Source organism: Thermobia domestica, chromosome 6 (genome assembly GCF_964235325.1).
Source record: "Thermobia domestica chromosome 6, izTheDome1.hap1.1, whole genome shotgun sequence".
Classification (NCBI taxonomy): Eukaryota; Metazoa; Arthropoda; class Insecta; order Zygentoma; family Lepismatidae; genus Thermobia; species Thermobia domestica.
In genome coordinates this window covers 68,858,545-68,879,230 of record NC_137459.1, presented here as the reverse complement: position 1 = coordinate 68,879,230, position 20,686 = coordinate 68,858,545, and the positions used below count along the sequence as shown (strand labels likewise).

The following is a 20,686-nucleotide window of genomic DNA, read 5'->3' as shown; positions in this document are numbered from 1 at the left end:
TATTCGTACTATAATCAGACCTAAATTCCTCATTCTTTACTCAAAGAGATTATATTACAAAAGCAACTTTTTTGTGTATCTTTTATAGTTTATTATTCTTATGCAACCGAAGGAAAAATCTAAACATTGTTTTGTTTTAATAATGTTTACTATTGATAAAATGCATCGAAATGACGTACTTTTTGGGGAGGGGGGTCATACAAACCCCACGAGAGCCAATTATTGAAATAACAAGAATCTTTGGAAACTATTTATGTATAAATGGGTCAGAGCCAAAGTGGACTCTAATAATTCGTATCTATTCACTTTTCTTATTGATATGCAAAGTAAGTCGTTATATTTCTTTAACTTGGACTAATAAAAGTCGTAGTGAACTGACTTGGACTAAATTAGTTATTCTGTACTCTGTAGTACTTTGAAATTGTCCATATGTAATTCTGTATAATGGTTCCACTTGTGCAATTGTTTATCTTTTTGTCCTGTCCTAATGACTCTTGACGATTATATTAACAAATATCCAAAGATCACTCGACGTATTTCTATCAGTTCTTCGTGAGTGAGTCGGCAGACGTATCGCATGTGTGGCCAATTAGTCCCGGTTTCTAGTTCAAATGGAGGACAATTTCTCTTGGATGTGAGACGAGAAGCGGTTTGGATTCCGCTTTAAGCTTATGCGACCCCTTCCAGTATAACCCAGTTGTTGCATACTAACACCAAGGCAAAATAAGCTTATTTCTGTCCATGTGTGATATAAATATATAGAGCAAATTATTAAACAAACGAAAAAAAAACGGGTTTAAACAAAAAACGTTTTCTTTGTTGTTTTTTTTTTCAACAAAAACCATGGTTTTTGCCAACCCTGACCGTGAATTTATTAAATTCGCAGAGTATTGAAAAAGTAAATATTTCGAATTAAAATACGCTTCTACATTAGGGTACATCGAAAAAAAAAAAAAAACTTTTGTTTATTTGAAAATTTTAAGGTACTTAGTGCGGAAAGTGGCCATTTGTGACCAAAATGACGTCTTGATTTTTTCTACATTTTGGAGGTCGTGTACGTAGGTGGCGCGCATCGACCTTGAAGTTTGGATGATTAGGGTATGCAACACGCGCAACAATTTCACAAAAATGTCATTATTTGGCCATTTTGTGTGTTGTTTTATGCATTATGGTCGTTTATTGTTTTGTTTATGACAAATATGTTAATTTCGTGCCCGAAAAGTGGTTTGCTATGCTGTTTATATATATTTTTCATTAAAAAAATGTCCATTTTAGGCTAAAATACCATTTTCTAATGAGTTTTCAATTGGTTTTGAGTTTTATTCGAAAGTTTTCCTATGTGAAAGACTAAATAAAAGATTTGGCTTTCTAATTGCTAACAGTCCCTCAAATACTGTCCAGCGCTTCTCTTATTTTCATACTTGTTATGCTTTGAAAATAACTCAGAACTCTCCGCGAGGAAGTGGCAAACGAGATCCACTTACCCAAAATTATGTTGGCAAACATGATTTTACTAAGGGGCTAGGTTTATCCGTGGAATTTATAATAACTTTTTGTTCGAAATGTCGGCATATGTCATTTAGATCCCAATTTCCTTTGATGTAGCCATCACTTGCGCTGACATCGATAACGGAATAAGTTCCCTCTGTAATGATTTTCACAAGTCGTTCCACTCCTTGTGGGTGGCAGTGAAAGTTTTGAATTTCCGCTATTATTATTATTATTATTATTATTATTATTATTAATATAGTCACTTACTTCATCATTTGTATGTTATTGGTCAACTAGTAGACGCCTGCAGTCATCCGATTGTAGCTATTCACCTTAAGCAGCGGACATGTGAATTGGACGATACAAAACTGGAACTGTCTCCTGGACTGAAGAATATCGATTTTATCTCATTCCCTGGATAGATGGATGCATGTTTAGCAGAAACACTGTACAGCCCTGGTACTCTTGTAGACATGTCAATAGTAGAGACAGGTGTCGGTGGGTATATGGTGTTGGTCATGTTTACATGGTAAGAACTAGGAGGACCTCTGGTGGCGGACGAACGTATGGCTGGTATTCGGTATCGTGATCTCCTGACATACTGAATATACCTCGTTATGTCGCACTTTTCCGCATGACGATGACATAATTGAAACCAATAACGCATGTAACCATCGTGCACATTTTGTTCATAAATGGTTCCCAGAACATAGTATGGACTTTCAGCATCTTGGGCCTCCACTCGCCGAATCTCAGTCACATTGAACACTTATAGGACACCTTGGAGCGATACATATAGTTTCCCGAGACATCTCCACCTCCATCTCAGCATTGGCGGTCCATCGCATTACATACATCATTATTGTTAATACCAGCACACGACTTCCGATATCTCATTACATCCCTTTCTTGCCAGATGGTTATTAGATAGGTAGTTTTAATTAGCTATAATTCAGAGACGAGTTGATGTATATGGAACAGTGACCTAAAGTTTTACTTGAGATCCGAAAAGAATGTGTTTCTATCGGGAATTAGCTCCAATCTTCCAGCAGAAAGCTGTGAAACGATTGTTTCGCTTGCTTTACTTGTTATACTTGCAGGTTAACGTGTCACTAGAGCAGCGTTTCCCAACCGGTGTGCCACGGCACACTGGTGTGCCGCGAGGAAATCGAAACAAAATTATTAATTCTATAGCAACCAAATTGCAAGACATAGGGAAAAAATTGTACATTTTTGTATTTCACATTACTATGAATTTCTACCATGGAAAAAATTACTGTAATTGTAATATATTATTCTACATCTATTACTGTGTAGCAGACAGTATTTCGGCTCGTACACATTTCTACGTTTAGCTGCTATGTTACGCTTCAATTGAGAGTCATACTAACACCGAGAAATGGAAGCACTTGTACGGTACGCGTCAAGTGAACGTTTGTAGAACACACTTTCGCACGTGAATGACAGAACAACATTTTGTTCAAAAGTTGTGTTTTGACTTCAACGCATCGAGGCTGTGTGATTGCAATAATATGCACCGGTTTTGGTTAAAACAGCAAAGTTAAAAGTACAAGACATTTGTTTGTTCGTTCGTTATTTAGGACTAGCTCAGGAGAGTAATGCTCCCGGAAGTAGGAACAGAAAACACACTTCTGATTGGTTGGCGTTATCTATGTCTTGCCACGTCGCATTCAAATAGCAGAATTTGGGCGATTGTTGTCGGTCCTCGTGGCCGAGTGGGCTAACGCTATATGCTACTAACGAAAACCTCTTTTGGCGTGAGTTCAAACCCGGCCCGAGGAAACTTTTTTAAACATTTTTTTTTTACATTTTTATAACACTTTTTAAATTAAAATAATACGAAAATAATACCCAAAAATGTGATTTACTTACTTTTGTGCAGATAAGTAGTAGTAGTAGTAGTAACGGGTTAGAAGCCCCGCAGGGCTCGTTTTATTGCCCTTGTACTCAATGATATAAGGCTCGTTTTGTTCCCCTTGTACTAAATGATATAGATTTTGTGACCAACTTAAAACAACTGACTAGGATAGCGCGTAAAACAGCTGGCTAGAGTAGCGCGCGAAAAAACGTACTTCCGGGAGTATTACTCTCCCGAGCGGGGCGTAATTATTTAGTGATCTTCGTTCTTAGTGAAAGGTTGGATACAGTTTTCGAAAAAGAAAGCGTATTTGTAAAAATCTGAGTTCTATATTTCATTGCAATTGTTTTCTTTTTAAAATTAGAATAAAAAAATAAGCATAATGAATTAGCATGGGGGAAAACCAGTGATCGAGCTTTCATCTCTGTGAGAAGATCAGTAATCACAGAAAAAAAAATACCATGGTATTTTATATTTGCAAATAATAATAATAATAATAATAATAATAATAATAATAATAATAATAATAATATATGTGAGTGTGCCGCGAGAATTCAAGTTACACCCGTAGTGTGCCGCAAGTTGAAAAAGGTTGGGAAACGCTGCACTAGAGAGTTTTTATGTTTCCAATTCTTGTCAGCTTATGTCATAATAAAACAATGCTGGAATTATCAACATGTTAACAGTTTTTGATTGAAGTAAATGCTGTTCAAATCGTTTTACCGAGGGCGAGAACAAAGTATTAATTGTTTATATACCGTATATTCAACAATTTGGAGTTACTTATTTCTTAATATTTTACAAATCGGGATTGAAATATTTGCTTTATTGCCTAACGTTGGAAAATTCCTTCGAAGACACCTAAATTACTCTTACAAAGAAAACGAAATAACTACACAAGTCGTACCTATCTTATTTCAAATAAGTTTGCGTATTTTCCTTGTTCCTTCATAATATGCTGACTGCTTTGTATCCTAACACCTTAAATGATAGTGTAAAATTACTCATTTATAAGAAAATTGTTGAGAAGTCATTATCAAAAGAATCTTCACTGGTTTTAAATTATTCTTAGGATCTTATTGGTACTTGTTGCTGATGGAAGTTTCTGGTAAGTGCAGAAGCTTAATTAATTGTGTAATTCCCTAGTAGAAGCCAATAATTGGGGAAGGGAAGTAACGATCGCTCATAATGCGGCTGAATGAATGTTTATGGGCGTTGTTCCTCGGCGAATTTGTAAAGCAATCAAGGGGAAACGGGACTGAAAGCAGAAAGCTGTGAAACGATTCTTTCGTTTGCTTTACTTGTTATACTTGCAGGTTAATGTGTCACTGGAGAGTTTTTATGTTTCCAATTCTTGTCAGCTTATGTCATAATAAAACAATGCTGGAATTATCAACATGTTAACAGTTTTTGATTGAGGTAAATGCTGTTCAAATCGTTTCGCTTACAGTATTGTCTGTGTTGGGAGTTCTTATTTAGTAGATAAAGGGGGATGGTGGCTTGTTGGTAGACGACTTAACCCATTAGTGCACAAAGTTTATCAGCTATGTTATTTCAGATTATTTGTTTGTTTTTCATGCAGGGGACTGCTATGAACAGATTTTGATCAATATATATATTTTTGTTACGTCATAATAGGGTAGTTACGTAACGTCCGATAAATCGGACGCTGTGCACGATATTCACTTAAATTGTTAGGACTCGTTTTATAATGATTCTGTATGTTCTTAAAATGTTCTTACAACGAAAGCCGGTAATATACATAATTTTGAATAACGAAGAACGCATTAATATTATATATATATATAGGGGCCACGAAGGAGCTCTATGATCAAGGGAGGGGCTCAACCATATTTTGCCGTTTTATCCAGTGTAAAGCACGATTGAAGCTCATTTTATCCAGTGTATACCTGAGCGTCAAGGGGGGCTATAGCCCTCCTTGGATCCGCCGCTGTATATATATAATTAGAAACGAAAAAATACAACAAAATTTTATACAGTTTACAGTTTGTATATTATAGGATTGTTCTCAATTCGTATACATTGTTTATTCTTATATTACATTATCATTTTACTGATGATACGCATGGAAATGTTTAGGATGAACTACTATAAGACACTTATGAACTTAGACTTTCCTGAGCATTTATTATAAGCGCATTTTCGTTCAGGTTTGCTTACTATTGGCCAATGATCATAGCGATCATTGCGCTCATCCTGAAGGGTCTTGTTTATTGATTTTCCTTGTCGAAACACTGTTCCGTATTTCGTCAATAATGAAAGGCCTTCTAAAACTGAGAAGTGAAACAATGTATTTCTTGGATTGAAGCTTATTTGCCAATAACCAAGAATTCACAACTGAAACAAGTAGGAACTGTGCAAATATTGGCCAGTGTCATTTTCGCTTCCTTGTTCTTGTTCAGTACGATACCACACTGATCTAGTAAATCTACTCTTTCAATTCCTATATTGGTAGGCTGCTCCACGCTTATCCTTGACATCTTTTAGTGAGACCACCAACTTGTTGAACCAAACGAATTTTCTTCGTAGCTTGTTGCCACCATAACTCCATTGTTGTCGTTCAACTAACAAGGTTGGCCTTTTCGTTGCTAGGATAGTCATGTGCAACTCCTGGTTCTTTCTTCATTTCTTTGATGTCCCTTAGTGGGCGGTTGCGGATTCGTCCTGGCTGAATTGTACCTTGTGCACGAATACCCATATTACTCAAATGATTCATGATATCTATGGAAATAAAGTAATTGCCAAAGAATATTTTATACCTAGCATTACGTGGAATGTTTGCTGAAGTTAGCAAAGATAATACGACACTCCCATCCAGTCCATACTGATAGTCTCTTTCTTTTTTTTTTTTCCTGTATTCAGTTGGAAACACATCATATAACCTGAACTGCTACAAATGATCCAGTTTTGGTACCCTAAGCGAATGGGCTTTCCTCTTATAAATTGTTTTGCATAAGTATCATACTTTCGTCAATTGAAATGATTTCCTCAAGACCACAACGTTTTTGGAACTAAGAGGAAAGGTTGCCTACATATGGTTTCAGCTTGAATAAAGGATCCGCATTAGGGACTCGTTGGGCATCGTTGTTCAAATGAAGTTACACTGTATATTACATTACATAAACATTTAATAATTAGAAGTATTTGCGTTATTCCTACGTAATAGTAGATACTCATTAAAAAAAAAAAAATACAACGCATATAATGTAAAGTGGTTCTGAAATTAACCTTAGACTCAATACAAGCAAAATTCAAAACAAACAATGTGTATTACCTGTATTGAGCTTGTAGTGAATGCGAAATGTCCCTCATGCACAGCGTCCGATAAATCGGACGCCTAAAATTTACATCTCACCTATCTCGTGCTAATGGAAATCATAACTAAATATATAGTTAGTAATAAATGTTGATATCTATAATTTTTATACAAAATTTAAAGCTTTATGATAACCTTTATATTTATTTATATGTAAAAAGTAAAGCCATACGTGAAACAGCATACTACCTTGCCGCCATGTTTTAGTCTTCGACAAATGAAGTACAGACAATCAATCGAGTCAACCACTTGAAACGTAGGAAGAATAGATAGTAGAATCACGAACTACAAAGAATTAAAGGGCTGAAAACATACAATTTCTTCGAAAAATGAATAAAAGCACGCGTCCGATTTATCGGACGCTGTGCACTAATGGGTTAAGCCTGGCGCAAAGAGTTCGTTGTTTGATGTCGGTTCATGTGCTTGTGTGTGTGCTGAACGTCTTGTATCTGTGAAATTTCTTGTGATGCTTCTGTTTTCGTCCCACTTTTGCATACCGCATATTTTTCCGTCATTTACTTGCATATCAACCATGTTTCGTAACTTATAGGGTCAGTGATGTATCCAGAACTTTAACTTAGGGGGGTGTTCAAAAAATCTGGGGGGTGTAATCTTGCATTAAGGTCGTATACTATTATCGTCTTTTTAATTATCATTTTTTTTGTACAAACTTTAAAATTCGTTGATGCAACGAACGATTGCATTGTCCACTAGAGTGCAGTGCTGCATGTGTGAAGAAACCTTTCTTGCCTTCAAGGAAGTTGTAACATGTAAAGAGTAAATAGAAAGATCGGGTTGAAAGTTTTTTTTTTTTATGGCAGCTACAAGATTCATTTAACGTGGCAATGTGGCTTAAATGAACTGTGCGGCAAATAATAACCTACGGTTTCAACAAGAGCAAGGTTTATGTCCGTTCTGTGCCTCATTCTGTAACAAATGACCAACAAAGGGACAGAGTTGATCACTGCAAAGAACTGATTGTTACCGCCAGTAGGAACACTAACTTCCTCCTAAATGTCGTTACTAGGGATGGACTTTTCAATATGACCTGTCGACAAAACGTCAGAATGCAGAGTGGAATTCTCGTAACTCTCCATATGCCAAAAAAACTGTAGCAATCAAAATCCAAAATCAAGCTCTCCCTTGTTTTTTTTTTTTTTTACGACAGTAAGGCCGTTGTACATAATTTGTGCCTACAAGACAGGTAAGGCCTTATTTTACCTTGAGGCATTGAAGCGATTATTGCAAGTTCCACACATGTGACGCCGAGTGTCGGGATGATGTTCAGTGGCGTCTGCTCCATGACAATGCCCCAAGTTACAATGCAGTGATTGTACATGTCTTGTTGTATAAAAAAAGAGGATCTCTGTGTTGTCCCACCCTCCCTATTTATTAGATCTGGCCCCAGCTATTATTTCTATTTCCCAGATTCAAGTTTACACTAAAAGGTTTGTACTTTGATGACGTAACAGCATCAAGAGTACTACGTCAAGGGTTTTTGACACCGTTACAGAAAAGGACTTCTAGCAATCCCTCTGTGCACTGACGGCCAAGGCACAACAATATATGAATGCAGGAGCGTCGTACTTTGAATGATCCAAGTTCAGAAACTTTCTGTTTCTCTACAGCTCCAGTCTCGATTTCAAATTGCCGCACTGTGTGTGTTTTGGATGTTTGTGATACTGTAGCTTCATTTAACATGTAGATTTGAAATGTGTTATAAGCTCCCGTAGTGCCATTAAAAAGAAAACTTTATATTGGGTTGGAAACACTTAATTTGGTTATATTGCAGAGAATATCAGACAATGTTCCATTTCGATATGTGTATGGTGCGAAATTTCATAGATTTTTGTCAATTAGTTTAAAAGTTACAGGAGCGTATCAAGGTAAATGATCCACCTATTATAGTGGCGGCGATTGGACGTTAAAAGTGGGGCGCAAGACATGATCTGAATATTTGTATATCAATGTTAGTTTTCCTAGTTGTTTCTAATACTTTTTTATGAAAGGTTGTATAACTAATAGGATACTATCTTTTTCAGTTGAAATAACATATATCGTATTTCATATTATATTTAGTACATTGACAAGAGCAACGCACGTAGGTACTAGTCCTTTGTACTCTTAAACAACGAAAGTATAAGAAGAGATTTGATTCCATATTCATGAACATCTTAAAATTCTGTCTGAAAAATTGTGTAATCAGATTATTTAATAAATTTGCAAAACAAACAAAGAGAAAGGATAATATTAATCATACTAATGAATAATGAGACTTGTTTAATAGAAGTGATATTGAAACTGGGGATTAATGAACTTAATATTTTAATTCCACACATGCCATTAAATATATGTTATTACTCTTAGAAAATAAAAGACAGTAAATAGTACAGCAAATGCTACGACATTTAAAGAAATACGCAATCGCAATATTAATTGCTTTGAATTACAATTAAAACACAATTCCTTTAACTTCCTTAACTCTACTGAAGACAAATAGCCGTGAGTGCGTTCCTTAACTCTAATGCGTACTCACGCAACGGCAAATACTATATGGTACCATGTTTTTTCTATGAACCGGTAATACATACAAAAACTTTACATTTCCAAATGAAACTATATTCGTTAAGAGGCCACTTCAAAAGAAAATGTGGGGGGGGGGCAGCTGTTCCTCTTGCCCCTCCTAATCGCTGCCCCTATATATATGTAAATGTACAGAAATATAGTACTATGTTGTAAACAGAACTAGTTTTAAACTTTTTTGATATAATATATATATATATATATATATATATATATATATATATATATATATATATATATATATATATATATAGAGAGAGAGAGAGAGAGAGAGAGAGAGAGAGAGAGAGAGAAGGGTTCTTGTCGACTTGGAAAACGTGGAAAAGTCAGGGAATTCAACTTACTTGTAAAAAGTAATGGAAAAGTCAGAAAATTTCATGAAAAGCTGAATTAACTTGGAAAAATCAGTGAATTAAAAGTACGGAATTTTGCTTCTCAGAACCCATATCTCTTTTTGCTTTGCAGAGCTTCTCTACCTACCCGTGTCTAAAAAGAAGATAGTAGCTTGTTTTTCATTAATATATAAATCTGGAAATTTATAATTCGTGACCTGGAAGCTGGAAAAGTTATGAAACTCATGGAACCCTTAATTCACTTATACATGTGTACGAATAACAAATACCATACAGTTTCAGCTTTTGCACTTATACTACTAGTATTTATTGTACTTACTTTGAGATTTAAGGAGGTTGAATTGTGCAGTGTTAGAATATTTTCTATTTTATAAAGAAAATAATGTTATATGTATTTGTTATAGTAATTGGCGAAGTTATTTTATATATATTTTTGTATAATGCATTGATATATGTGTTTAATAGGTTAAACATTATTTACAAGGTACAATGTGGCAACGCTGGAACTTAATCCCCTTCCCAATCTCTTAGCTGGCAGAATATGATCAACTCGACTTCACGTTATTTTCAATAGCTTCTCGCACCCTATCCCTTTTCTTTAATCCCTAAAAGCTGCAAACTGGTGTTCATCCCCTTTTCGAACAAATCTGTGTGTCACACAGATCTCTTTCTCTCTCTCTCTCTCTCTCTTTTCCAGTTGGTTTGAAATCTTAGAAACGGCCACCGCGGCCACCAGTTGCCACGGAAAGGTGCGGTCTTGACCCACAGCTCCTCCTTGTTCTGCTGCTACACTGCATCCGAATAGAGCCAAGAGTACATTAGACATTGAATAGGTCTTCCGATGTTATAGAGCAAAGTCAAGAGATTTACCCCCTCTCCCTCCCAGTTTCCCTTACAAACCTGACCCTCTTTAGTGGCGTCTGGATGACTAAATTGACGCCTATCGTGACATCTGTGTTAGGAATGAAATCGGAACCCAAGTGACATCAAGCTGCAGAGGGAGAGGTCGAACAACCAGATGTCAGCAGCTACTCCATTGATTTCCCTTTCCACACTTCGCGCTTCGATAGTAGTAGTATATCAAAACAGCTAAGTTAGGATATGTACGGCGAATTTTGTATAGGGGAGAGTGTTTTACATGCTCCTTTGTGTCATTTGTGATGTCTACTTAACTTGGGTAAGCTTGTTTGCCATATTTCAAAGTGAACAAATTTGCTCATTTCTAATGTGAAAGCTGGGCACTATCTTGTAGGAAATACAATGCAATAGACAAGAATACTGTTAAGGTGTTCTAACAGTATTGCTATTCAGGTATATCAATCTAGGTTGCATGCCTAATATATTAATTGTGATGGATTTCTCTTTAACTATTTTATCGTTCTTCATGTGATTTTTTTTCTATAAAGGACGACACGTGATCAAGAGAATTCATTCGATTTTGACCAAACTTGATATTATCATATAATAAGTAAATTATCAATAGTGCATAAAGTTTTTTTTTATTAACATAGAACAAAATGAACAATTAAAATAATATTTTTCAGTGCAAATAGTCAAAGCATCCAAAAATAAGAATAACCTGAGACCAAGGTTGTGTGAACTGGAAAATAAACTTTCCCATAACAAGCTATAGCGTAACACCTAGCTGACCTCGATAGGTGCATCGGTGATCTCACAATTGTTTGCAGGAAAAGTTAAAAACACAATATCTGGTGATGTTCTGGTGGACAAATACACGGATTTTCCAAAACTGAACGGAAAAACAAAAATAACCTTTATATTTGTATACATAATAATATTTATTAGGAAACTATTTTTTGACTGGTCTAAGATTCAAAAATATAGTGCCAACTAGTTATGACAAACAAGAACATTTACGAGTATAAAAAGACAGATTTTATAAACCAAGCATACATTCTTTTGGAATCATTCATTCGGAATCCACCATTTCGGATTCACTTCGTTCCGTTCAGAGCTTCGGCATGAAGTCTCTGAGTAGCTGTCGTCAGGACATTAAGTATAAACTCAGAAAGAAAGTATAACTAAAGTATGGTATAATATGACAAGTCAAAATTATTTATTAGCAATTTACATGTTTTTGTAGTTATTGTATGCTTCTTTTTTTAGTACCGTAATATATTTGTGCATTTGACTTATGTGTAATTGTTTCTTTTATTCTGAATATTAATTAGTTACATTATGCATTTTTTTCTTATTATTTTTATTCAATCTCTTGTATTTTACTATCTGTCACATCTGAATGAAATGTCATGGATCACTTGGGTAATGGTCTCCATGTGACAGGCAACACACTATAACTATAAGCCCACTATACTACCCGTTCCATTATTGTGGTGTACTAATACGCTTTACCCATTACACCGTTGAGAATTAATTTTATATTTATTTTTTTATATATGTTAATATGGTGGTAGATCTTCCCAAGTTTAGTACTCATATGAAGTATTATCCTATTTAGGCGTTAGATTGCCGAGTTACATGTCATCAAAGTTACGATTTGGAGTTATTCAAATTTTCATAAAAATATTTATTGTATTAATTGCTATTTGGAGTAGGTTCACATGGTACAGTCCGCAGCAAAAAACCTGCAACATGAGCATGTAAGTTTATTGTGAAACTACGCTTAATAGTCCAGCGTATCAACATAAGGTCTAAGTCGCACGAATCACCTCAGGAGAAACCTCGACGTCCTCCCCTGCACACCTATTTTGGACCAAAAGACTTCGTCATTTCACAATAAACTTACATGCTCATGTTGCAGTTTTTTTTTTTGCTGCGGACTGTACATATCTGTTACACGTTCATTTCAGCCATAAGAAAGTATGTGACGAAACGTTTATTTGTACTGTACATTCTGTGTGTACTAAGATGTGCTGAAAGAAAAATGAAGGTTACTGTTTTCCTCAATAGAGAAATATTATCCTGAGAATTCTGGAGAATTGTCATGAAGTGAATTCATAGGGTTAAGTATATTAGCATCCTCATGATTCATTGGTTGGTGTTAGTGCTGGTACAGTAGATTCAGATTCCCGATGGAGGCATACGTGGTTGGATCCAACGTTATGTTATGTCACGTCTCATGAAGCCTTAGTGGTAGAAACTGCAAACAAACAAATATTTGAAGGGAATTCAATGTATCTGTTACTGGTGGTTGAAGTCAAGTTATCCTCTGTATATTTAAAAGCATTGTCATGTCATTTGCATAGATAAAAAATGATAACCTTTAAAATATCCTTTATTATGGCCAACCACCTGATTTGAGCCCCGTACCTGCCGCTTTCAAAGCAAGAACGTTAACTACTACCTTACACCTGCTGGCTGACTATGTTTGATCAATATGTATGAGTAATATACCATTTTAATGATGAAGGTACATGAGGATCTACAAATTAAAGACGGCTTTGAACTATATTTGCCATAACCGAGGATCGAACCATAAACCACTAGGAAATAAATGACGGGTTTCGTTTGTTTGGGAACTAGCGTTCTGCCTGCTTCTGATAAAGTGAACTTTCGAAATCAAACGGTGAGGTATATTATTGTACGTTTACATTCCAAATTCGAAGTTGAAATAAATATACAGTATAGAAGTTGTAAACAAAAGAGGGACAACACACTCATTCAAAACTTCAAGGTAAATCATATTCCTTGTCATGCAAGTGGTTTCGTATTAACGTAAGTTACTTTAATTTTAGCTGTATGAACTATAGGCATACGAATATCAATTGGTGTAATAAATAAATGAGTAGTGGTTCTCTTTCGAGAAACCTAACTTACAATCCTACATTTCCATGTGCTTAATGGGCTTCTGATGCTTTACATCTCTTCAGCAATATCGTGAGATTGAGCGAGAGGGTCAGGGCTGCTTGGCAACTGTAGCGGCTTGTTCCCATTCTGGGGATGTGGGATGGGGAGGGGTATTCGTGCCAGAGGTTTTGAGTTATGCGCCCGAGCATCAGAGCGTGGCTAATTTGGGGGTAGGCACTGAGTAGCGTTAGAGGGTGAACTTGACCGTAAAGGAGTCGCTTTGGAAAACGAGACGGAACGATTGGCTAATTACGTTAATTAATGATGGCATTCGGCGTGCTGCCTGTCCACGCTTCTCTCTCTCTCTTTTTTTTTTTTTTTTTTTTTTTTACTTCGGGAGGCGGAGGGTTGAGATGTACTATCAAAGCAGAATCTCTCTGTCGGGGTGATATTGGTTTAGTAACCGGTCAGACATCATGTTGACAACGTTTGATGATAACCATTTGTGTTGGAGTTTTGCGGAGTGCATCTGCTTCCTCGTAGCGTGGTCAGCAAAAGAAAGAAAATAAAATGTGTAAAATTGCTTCCTAAATGCGTGTTTACAAGGAAGAGGAATTTGTTTTTGTCTGAGGCTCTCAAAAGGTTTATTTCCACCTAATTCCTCGTAACTAATGTTTCAAATAATTTGTGTTTATCTTCAGACATTTTCGTTAGCGTAAGCATATTCACCAAAACTAATTTCAGCAGCTGTTTTGATATATTTGATAATAAAGTTGCGTTTCGATACTAAGGTGTGAGGTTCCTTAGTGAATACAGATTAAAAAAAAAAAAAAAAAAAAACTTTTGGAATTATTTTGGTATATGAAAAGTCTAGACAACCTAAACAGTAGGCAGATTTCTGTACATTTCGAACTCATTGTATGACATATGCGGCGACATAGATCTGAACCCGAAATGCATTGTATTCGCTTATGAAAATAGAAGTGAGATTTCAACGAATATCCAGTTAGTCAATGTATAAATTACTTAGTATTGACTCATGTATATGACTTAAGAAACCGAATGTTCATCTGTGCAGAAATAAGCCAAGCATTCAATCATGGTGAAAGAAAAAATGTGTTACATGAACTATTTGCTGACAAAGACAGTGTTGTTACCACTGCTCCCTATCTGAAATTAGGTTTCAAGAATTTCGTAAAAGCAGGTATTTCTTCTGTCAAAATATCCTGTGAATAATATTGCAAAAAATAACGAAGGTATTTTCGTTGGGTCTCAGATTTGTGACCGGATGGAACACTACTTTCGAAGAGTCGCTGACATACTGAAAAGTTAGCTTAGCTTGCCTTCGAAAATGCATGCAGCAATTTATTGGCTAACAATTGCAGGCAACTAACGGAACACATGCTGAACTATTATAAGACTGCAAAGTGCAACATGTCTGTAAAAATACATTTGTTGCTGCGTTTTCATATGGATTTTTCTTCACTCCTAATCTCGGAAGTGTGACTGAGGAATATTCTGCCCTGCTAAGCGAAAAGGCCTTATCTCCATTTCACATACTTTCGAGAAAATAAGCAAAACGCGTTTTGGTTTAGACTGTACGTTCAAATTTGTTGTATTTCAGTAAAACTTTATTAAATATATTTTCACGATCTAAATTTTGTGTGGTAATACAGTTAAATATTTTTGCTTATTAAGGTCTTTTTGCTTACTTACAGTTACAGTTTTGAACATAAGGTAAACACTCATGACGTCATTACCCCCTACCTTTTGGTCAAACCACGTCAATTTCACTTTAGATAGATGCAGAATTGCACTACATACATTCCCATACCATATCTCGATTTTCGAAAAATGTGGAGTTAAGGTCTTTTTGCTTAGGACGGCAGTATTGTTATCGATTTCATCAAGGCTATATAAGGCAAGATGTTCGCAAAATATTTTGCAAGATTACAGTTCTGGTAGCCACCCCAACAAGAAGTTTCACCACCCGCCCGCAAACGGAAAGTTTTCGAAAAGAGTTTCTAACTTGTCATTACAATTCACACTTTTTATTTTTCTTTTCATAAAGTTTTTGTAGTTTCTGTAATGCAAAGTATTATTTCATTTTCCTAATGTGATTTAGTAAAGAACCCAATTTTCATTTCGTGGTAAGACATAAAGTTCACATTTCTTGCACTATAATATTTATTATGCAAAACTTATAGCTATTTAGTATTCCGTACAGTACAAAATTCATTCATGAGTAAGACGAAACTGGAAAACAATTTATTCTATCTGTATTTTATATTTAATCTTAATTATGTCTCAAGTATCATTTGAAATTTATTTTTGAGCATCACTTGTAAATACACATAAGAAACAATCATCATTAGTGAAATTAAGTCGATTTTATGCCTTATAATATGCCATGTATAAAGGGTTTCCTCGTAACCATCCAATTTCCGTCTTCTGCCGTAGAAATCAGGCTCTATTCACTATGGAAGTTTTTTGGTTCGATTAAGCGTTACGATATGGGCCCACGAACTCAGTGTTTTGGTGCCCAAAAGAGACGTTAAACTAAATCAAGCAACCAAGTATTGTAAAAGTATGAAAGGTGCTAATTATTGTAAGTACAGCGTAATTCTCAGGGAAATGTACAAATGCCTGCTACTAGCACACCTCGTTCGTCTCCGCTGGTTTAATACCATCTTGTGAAAACCGTGATTAGTTTTCAGACGAAACGAGTATTGAGTCTTTGCCTCAAAAACATTCTGTTGTTTTAGTTGTGTAGGATTCCTTACGCTTGTTCTTTGTATGTAATAGTTCCCTCTCTGTTTTGTAGAACCATATAATATGGAAGTCGAGACGTTCCTTAAAACTATAAACCTGTATTAAAAAGCTGTTGAGAGAAATTAGCCGATTCTATGACAACAGTCAACACCATTTCATCCAATTTGTTTAAAGCAAGCGATTTCCTCGAAGTTAAATTTCAGCCCCGGGAGAGACAATCACACACTGATGAAATGTGCTTGGAACATATTTCCGACGCTCTCGGTAATACGCTGCAGGGAAACCCATCCGCACCAATTCGATATTAAAGTAGAGAATATGAATCTTCGAGCTGTTTCGATTTTAACTTTCAAGAAGCGAAGCTTCATTGTGAGGGAGAGAAAGTGGGAAATTTGTTCTGTTCAAGATATTCAACTAAAGCTCAAAATGAAAATATTCTCTCTCTGTCTTCTTTTGATTATACGAAGCTCATTTTCTTTCATCGTTTTCATTTAAAAAAAAAAAAAAAAAAAAAAAAAAAAAAAAAAAAAAAAAAAAAAAACTTAATAGTGTCTTTTACTTGTTTTATTTTGTGTGTTTTGTGAAGAAACGTGTTCATATGACCTTTTAGTAACACCTACCCAAAGTAGTGTGTTATGGTTTAGAATCAAAATTAGACATGATGCGATCGACTTTACTCCAATACTGTTAATTAGAACTTATTTATTTCTCAAATTTCCTGATACAACCCGTGATGCTATTTTACACTGGACTATTTAATAATTAACAACAGATAAAGTAATAATGAGATATTAAATACCTCAAGAGCTTTATTTTAAGGTACCATTCTGTCAGCATGAAAAAACTAAGGGAGAAAAACGAGATCATGTACTTAACGAGGCAACAACACTAATCACTAGCTTATGCTTGCTAGGATAACTTCATTCTAACCATAAAAAAAAGTCTACATTATACGTGAATAGCAAATATATTGCTTGAACTACCACCAAGCGAACTTTCGTTTGTAAAGGCCAACGTAGTGGTCAATTTTAGTTAGGTTGTTACCTATCATTGTCATTAGGTTGTTATATGCAGCTACTACTATTTTTGCACATGGCAAGACCTCTGGTGCATTGGGTCCTTGGTTCGATCCCAGTTCGCGCCAAGTGAGCTTTGTGGTGGACAACCACCGTGAGTGTGTTTTTTCTTGGAGTTAACCTGTTTAATCCCACTTTCTTCATTCTGCCATTTCATTAATTTCTCATCATCACCGTTTCCTTTAGTCTAGCCGGTATAATCGTGGGGCATAAAACTTAAAGATTTCATTTCATTTTCATTTTTGCATAATGCTATGGTAAGGAAAAAAGAACAAAAAACGACTGGATTGGTGAAAATACATTTAAAAAGGACTATGATGAAGAGTAACATTTTCATAATGTGCTTAAAGTTTCGCAAAGTTACAGAAAAATTGTAATAGCTCTTGAAGAAGTTTCAAAAAATTGAAATATTTAATCATTAGTGCAATTAATTTATAATATTAAAAGTCGACTCACATTTGTCATGGCCACTGGCGATATGAACATGAGGTCTACCGTGACTCGCGCTGGCCGCACGTATGTGATGAGTTTTACCAGAATGACCTTTTTCCCCTGGTTTATCTTCGTAAACGCTTATCATACCACTATTATTTGGCAGAGGGTAGTACGAGAAAATAAACCCTGACCCCACCGGGAATCGAATCCTGACGTTAACGATTTTACTACAGCAGCTCCATTGCTACGATCTTAACATTACATAGAATTGTTTATATTTATTTATTAACACTATGATGAATAACCAGACCAAGTTAAATCATGCTTATACATCAGGCTGTTGAAAAAGCATAGAGCCTTTCGAGGTCGTAGTTGAGAATACATTTATTGTGATTTGGAAATAACATTATTGAACAACACATGCACCATTTTGTTTGATAATCTTTCGTTTCTCCGGCAACAGGATAATTCTGTAGCTTCTAGTCAAAAATTCATTATATGTAGCTTTCATTGTCATACTTTGAAACTAACTGCAGAGACCGAAACAAGTAAAGAAGTCAGTGCCAGGTTCAGGACATACGGTGGATGCATTGAAATATCCAAGTCAAGTTCTCTTTATTTCTGACGGGTCATTAAAGATATATGAGGTTTGCCATTGCCAATGTGATATACGAACTAGCGCAATATTTGTTGTCCATACCCAGCCGTTTCTTTTGAATTCTTATGTCCACTCGCGCTAATTGTCGACGGTACACGTCCGAGTCTATCGTATGCCTGGCAACAGCAGCTCGTGATGTACAATGCTCTTCCAATCCCACTAAACGCACAGTATAATCTTCTTGGACGTCAGTGTGAAGCTTGCCACAGACTGTGGAACTTCTTTTCTCTTCAAACATAGTATTTTTCGCATATTGTTGTCGTTGATTGCCTATAGTTGTCACTTGTGATCAACCGCTTCAGAAATGACTCGCGTTCGTTACGTTGCATTAGAGATTCCGGGCTAGAAATTTCATCGATTAAATTTAAATCAGAGCATGTGGCACCCACATGACAAGCTTCTTTTTATAGTCAGTTTTCTCCAAGTCGTCTAACATTGTTTGGTGACGGATATTTAAGCACATAGCACAAGGTAAACTACTAATTGACCCTCGACGACCGTCCTTAACTTCGGTAAATGTTCAGAATAATCCTTAAGTTTCCATCCACGTGTGTCTTTATTGTTTGAAGAAACAGTAGCACAAATGTTCACTTCTTCGTACTGTTTTCGAGCCACTAGTCAAATTCTAGACAGACACACATGCTGCAAATTCATTTATAGCAACATGCTTCAGCTTCTAGTCTTTCAATTGCAACAGTTTCTGCATTACACTATTACGCTGTTCAGCAGTTAATTGCTTGAACTTGGAATTCCTTTCCACCACTTCATTGTATACATACTTTCAACTTTATACACAAGACAGGAATAACAATAGGAGTATTGAGCTATTTAGACAATTTCAAAGTCTGTGCCGCCAAGATCCACCGAGGACTTCTCTTCACTGTCTACTGAATACATATACGGTAATGCATGCTGTAGGACTTTTCAAGGACAGAGCATTTTTTTTCACACCCACAGGTAAACCCAGCTGCCAGCTCCTTTATTTGAAAGTGACAGGCCTTGCCTTACAACTTTCCAATCACACGTCGTAACTGTGTTGGCGTTTTAAACACAGAAAATCAAATACTACCCAAGTACACTATCTACCAAAAAGTCACCGGTCACCCCACAACTTTCATAATGAAATAAATCATGATGTAGTTAGTATCGGGTAGGGTCTCCTTTGGCCTGGATCACAGCATGTATCCTCCGAGGAAGGCTTTCCACCAGTTGCTGATAGGTTTCAGGTGGGATGGAAGCCCACTCCCCCTGCCAGGTGGTTCCAAGTGTGGCAGGTGAATTTGGATGAGTTGGTCTGGACCTTAAATGCCGCTCCAATTCATCCCACAGATGTTTCATGGGGTTCAGATCAGGTGATTGAGCAGGCCACTGAGTCGTTGCACATTGTTCTCTTCATGCCACGACATAACATTGGCAGTTTTATGGCAAGGGGCATTATCACCCTCATAGTTACATGGACCCATTCCAAAAAATTTTCACAATGTGGGAAGCACTGAATTGTCCAAACTGTCCAGATAATTTGCACTCGTCATGTTACCAGGCACAACAACAAACGGGCCTAGGCCGAACCAACTAAATGCACCCTAAAACCATTACACCACCACCACCAAATTTCACTGTTAGCACAATGCAGTCTGGTAAGAAGCGTTCCCCGGGTTGTCGCCACATCCACACCCGACCATCTGACATGAAACACGTGTAGCGTGATTCATCTCTCCATAACACATGTTTCCGTTGGTCTAGGCTACAATTTCGATGAGCTTTACACCATGCCAACCTCCTGGTTTTGTTCGTTGGAGTGATATGTGACTTATGGGCAGCTTCTCTACCATGGAAACCAGGTGTATGCAGTTCTGTCCTAACAGAGTTCAGTAAAACTGATGTGCGCGATGCAGTATGGTACTCGTCCTGTATGACAATGCAGTTTGACGGCGATTGCTGAATAGCACTCGTTTCAGCACTCTCGGGTCCCTGTCAGTCAATTTCTTGGGTCGTCCGGGGTGTTTTGGAACACTGGTGACACTGTGACGTTTCCATTTCAGGATTACATCACCCGCAATATGACAGCCGATGATGACTCCCCTATCGAACCAAGTTCTTGTCTGTGTGCCATTCTCTGTCAAACAGACTCCTCGCATGACGGAAGATCACCGGATAATACCTTCTGCACGAAACAAATGACTAGCGTCGTGCAGATTTCTCTGGATTCTCTACGGCGATGTCCTAGCAGACTGGCCGGTGACTTTCTGATAAATAATGTAGGTCTCAATTGTTGGCTTCCTTATGAATTTACAAATATAGGCACTAGGTGCACATACAGAACGTTTTGTAGGG

General features: G+C 36.5%; 1 protein-coding gene across 4 annotated transcripts in view; it reads left to right on the top strand.

Annotated features, from left to right (window-relative positions):
* The window catches only part of LOC145688045 (E3 ubiquitin-protein ligase Rnf220-like), a 403,656-nt gene that overhangs the window by 253,010 nt on the left and 129,960 nt on the right, over nucleotides 1-20,686 (top strand). The window lies entirely within an intron of this gene.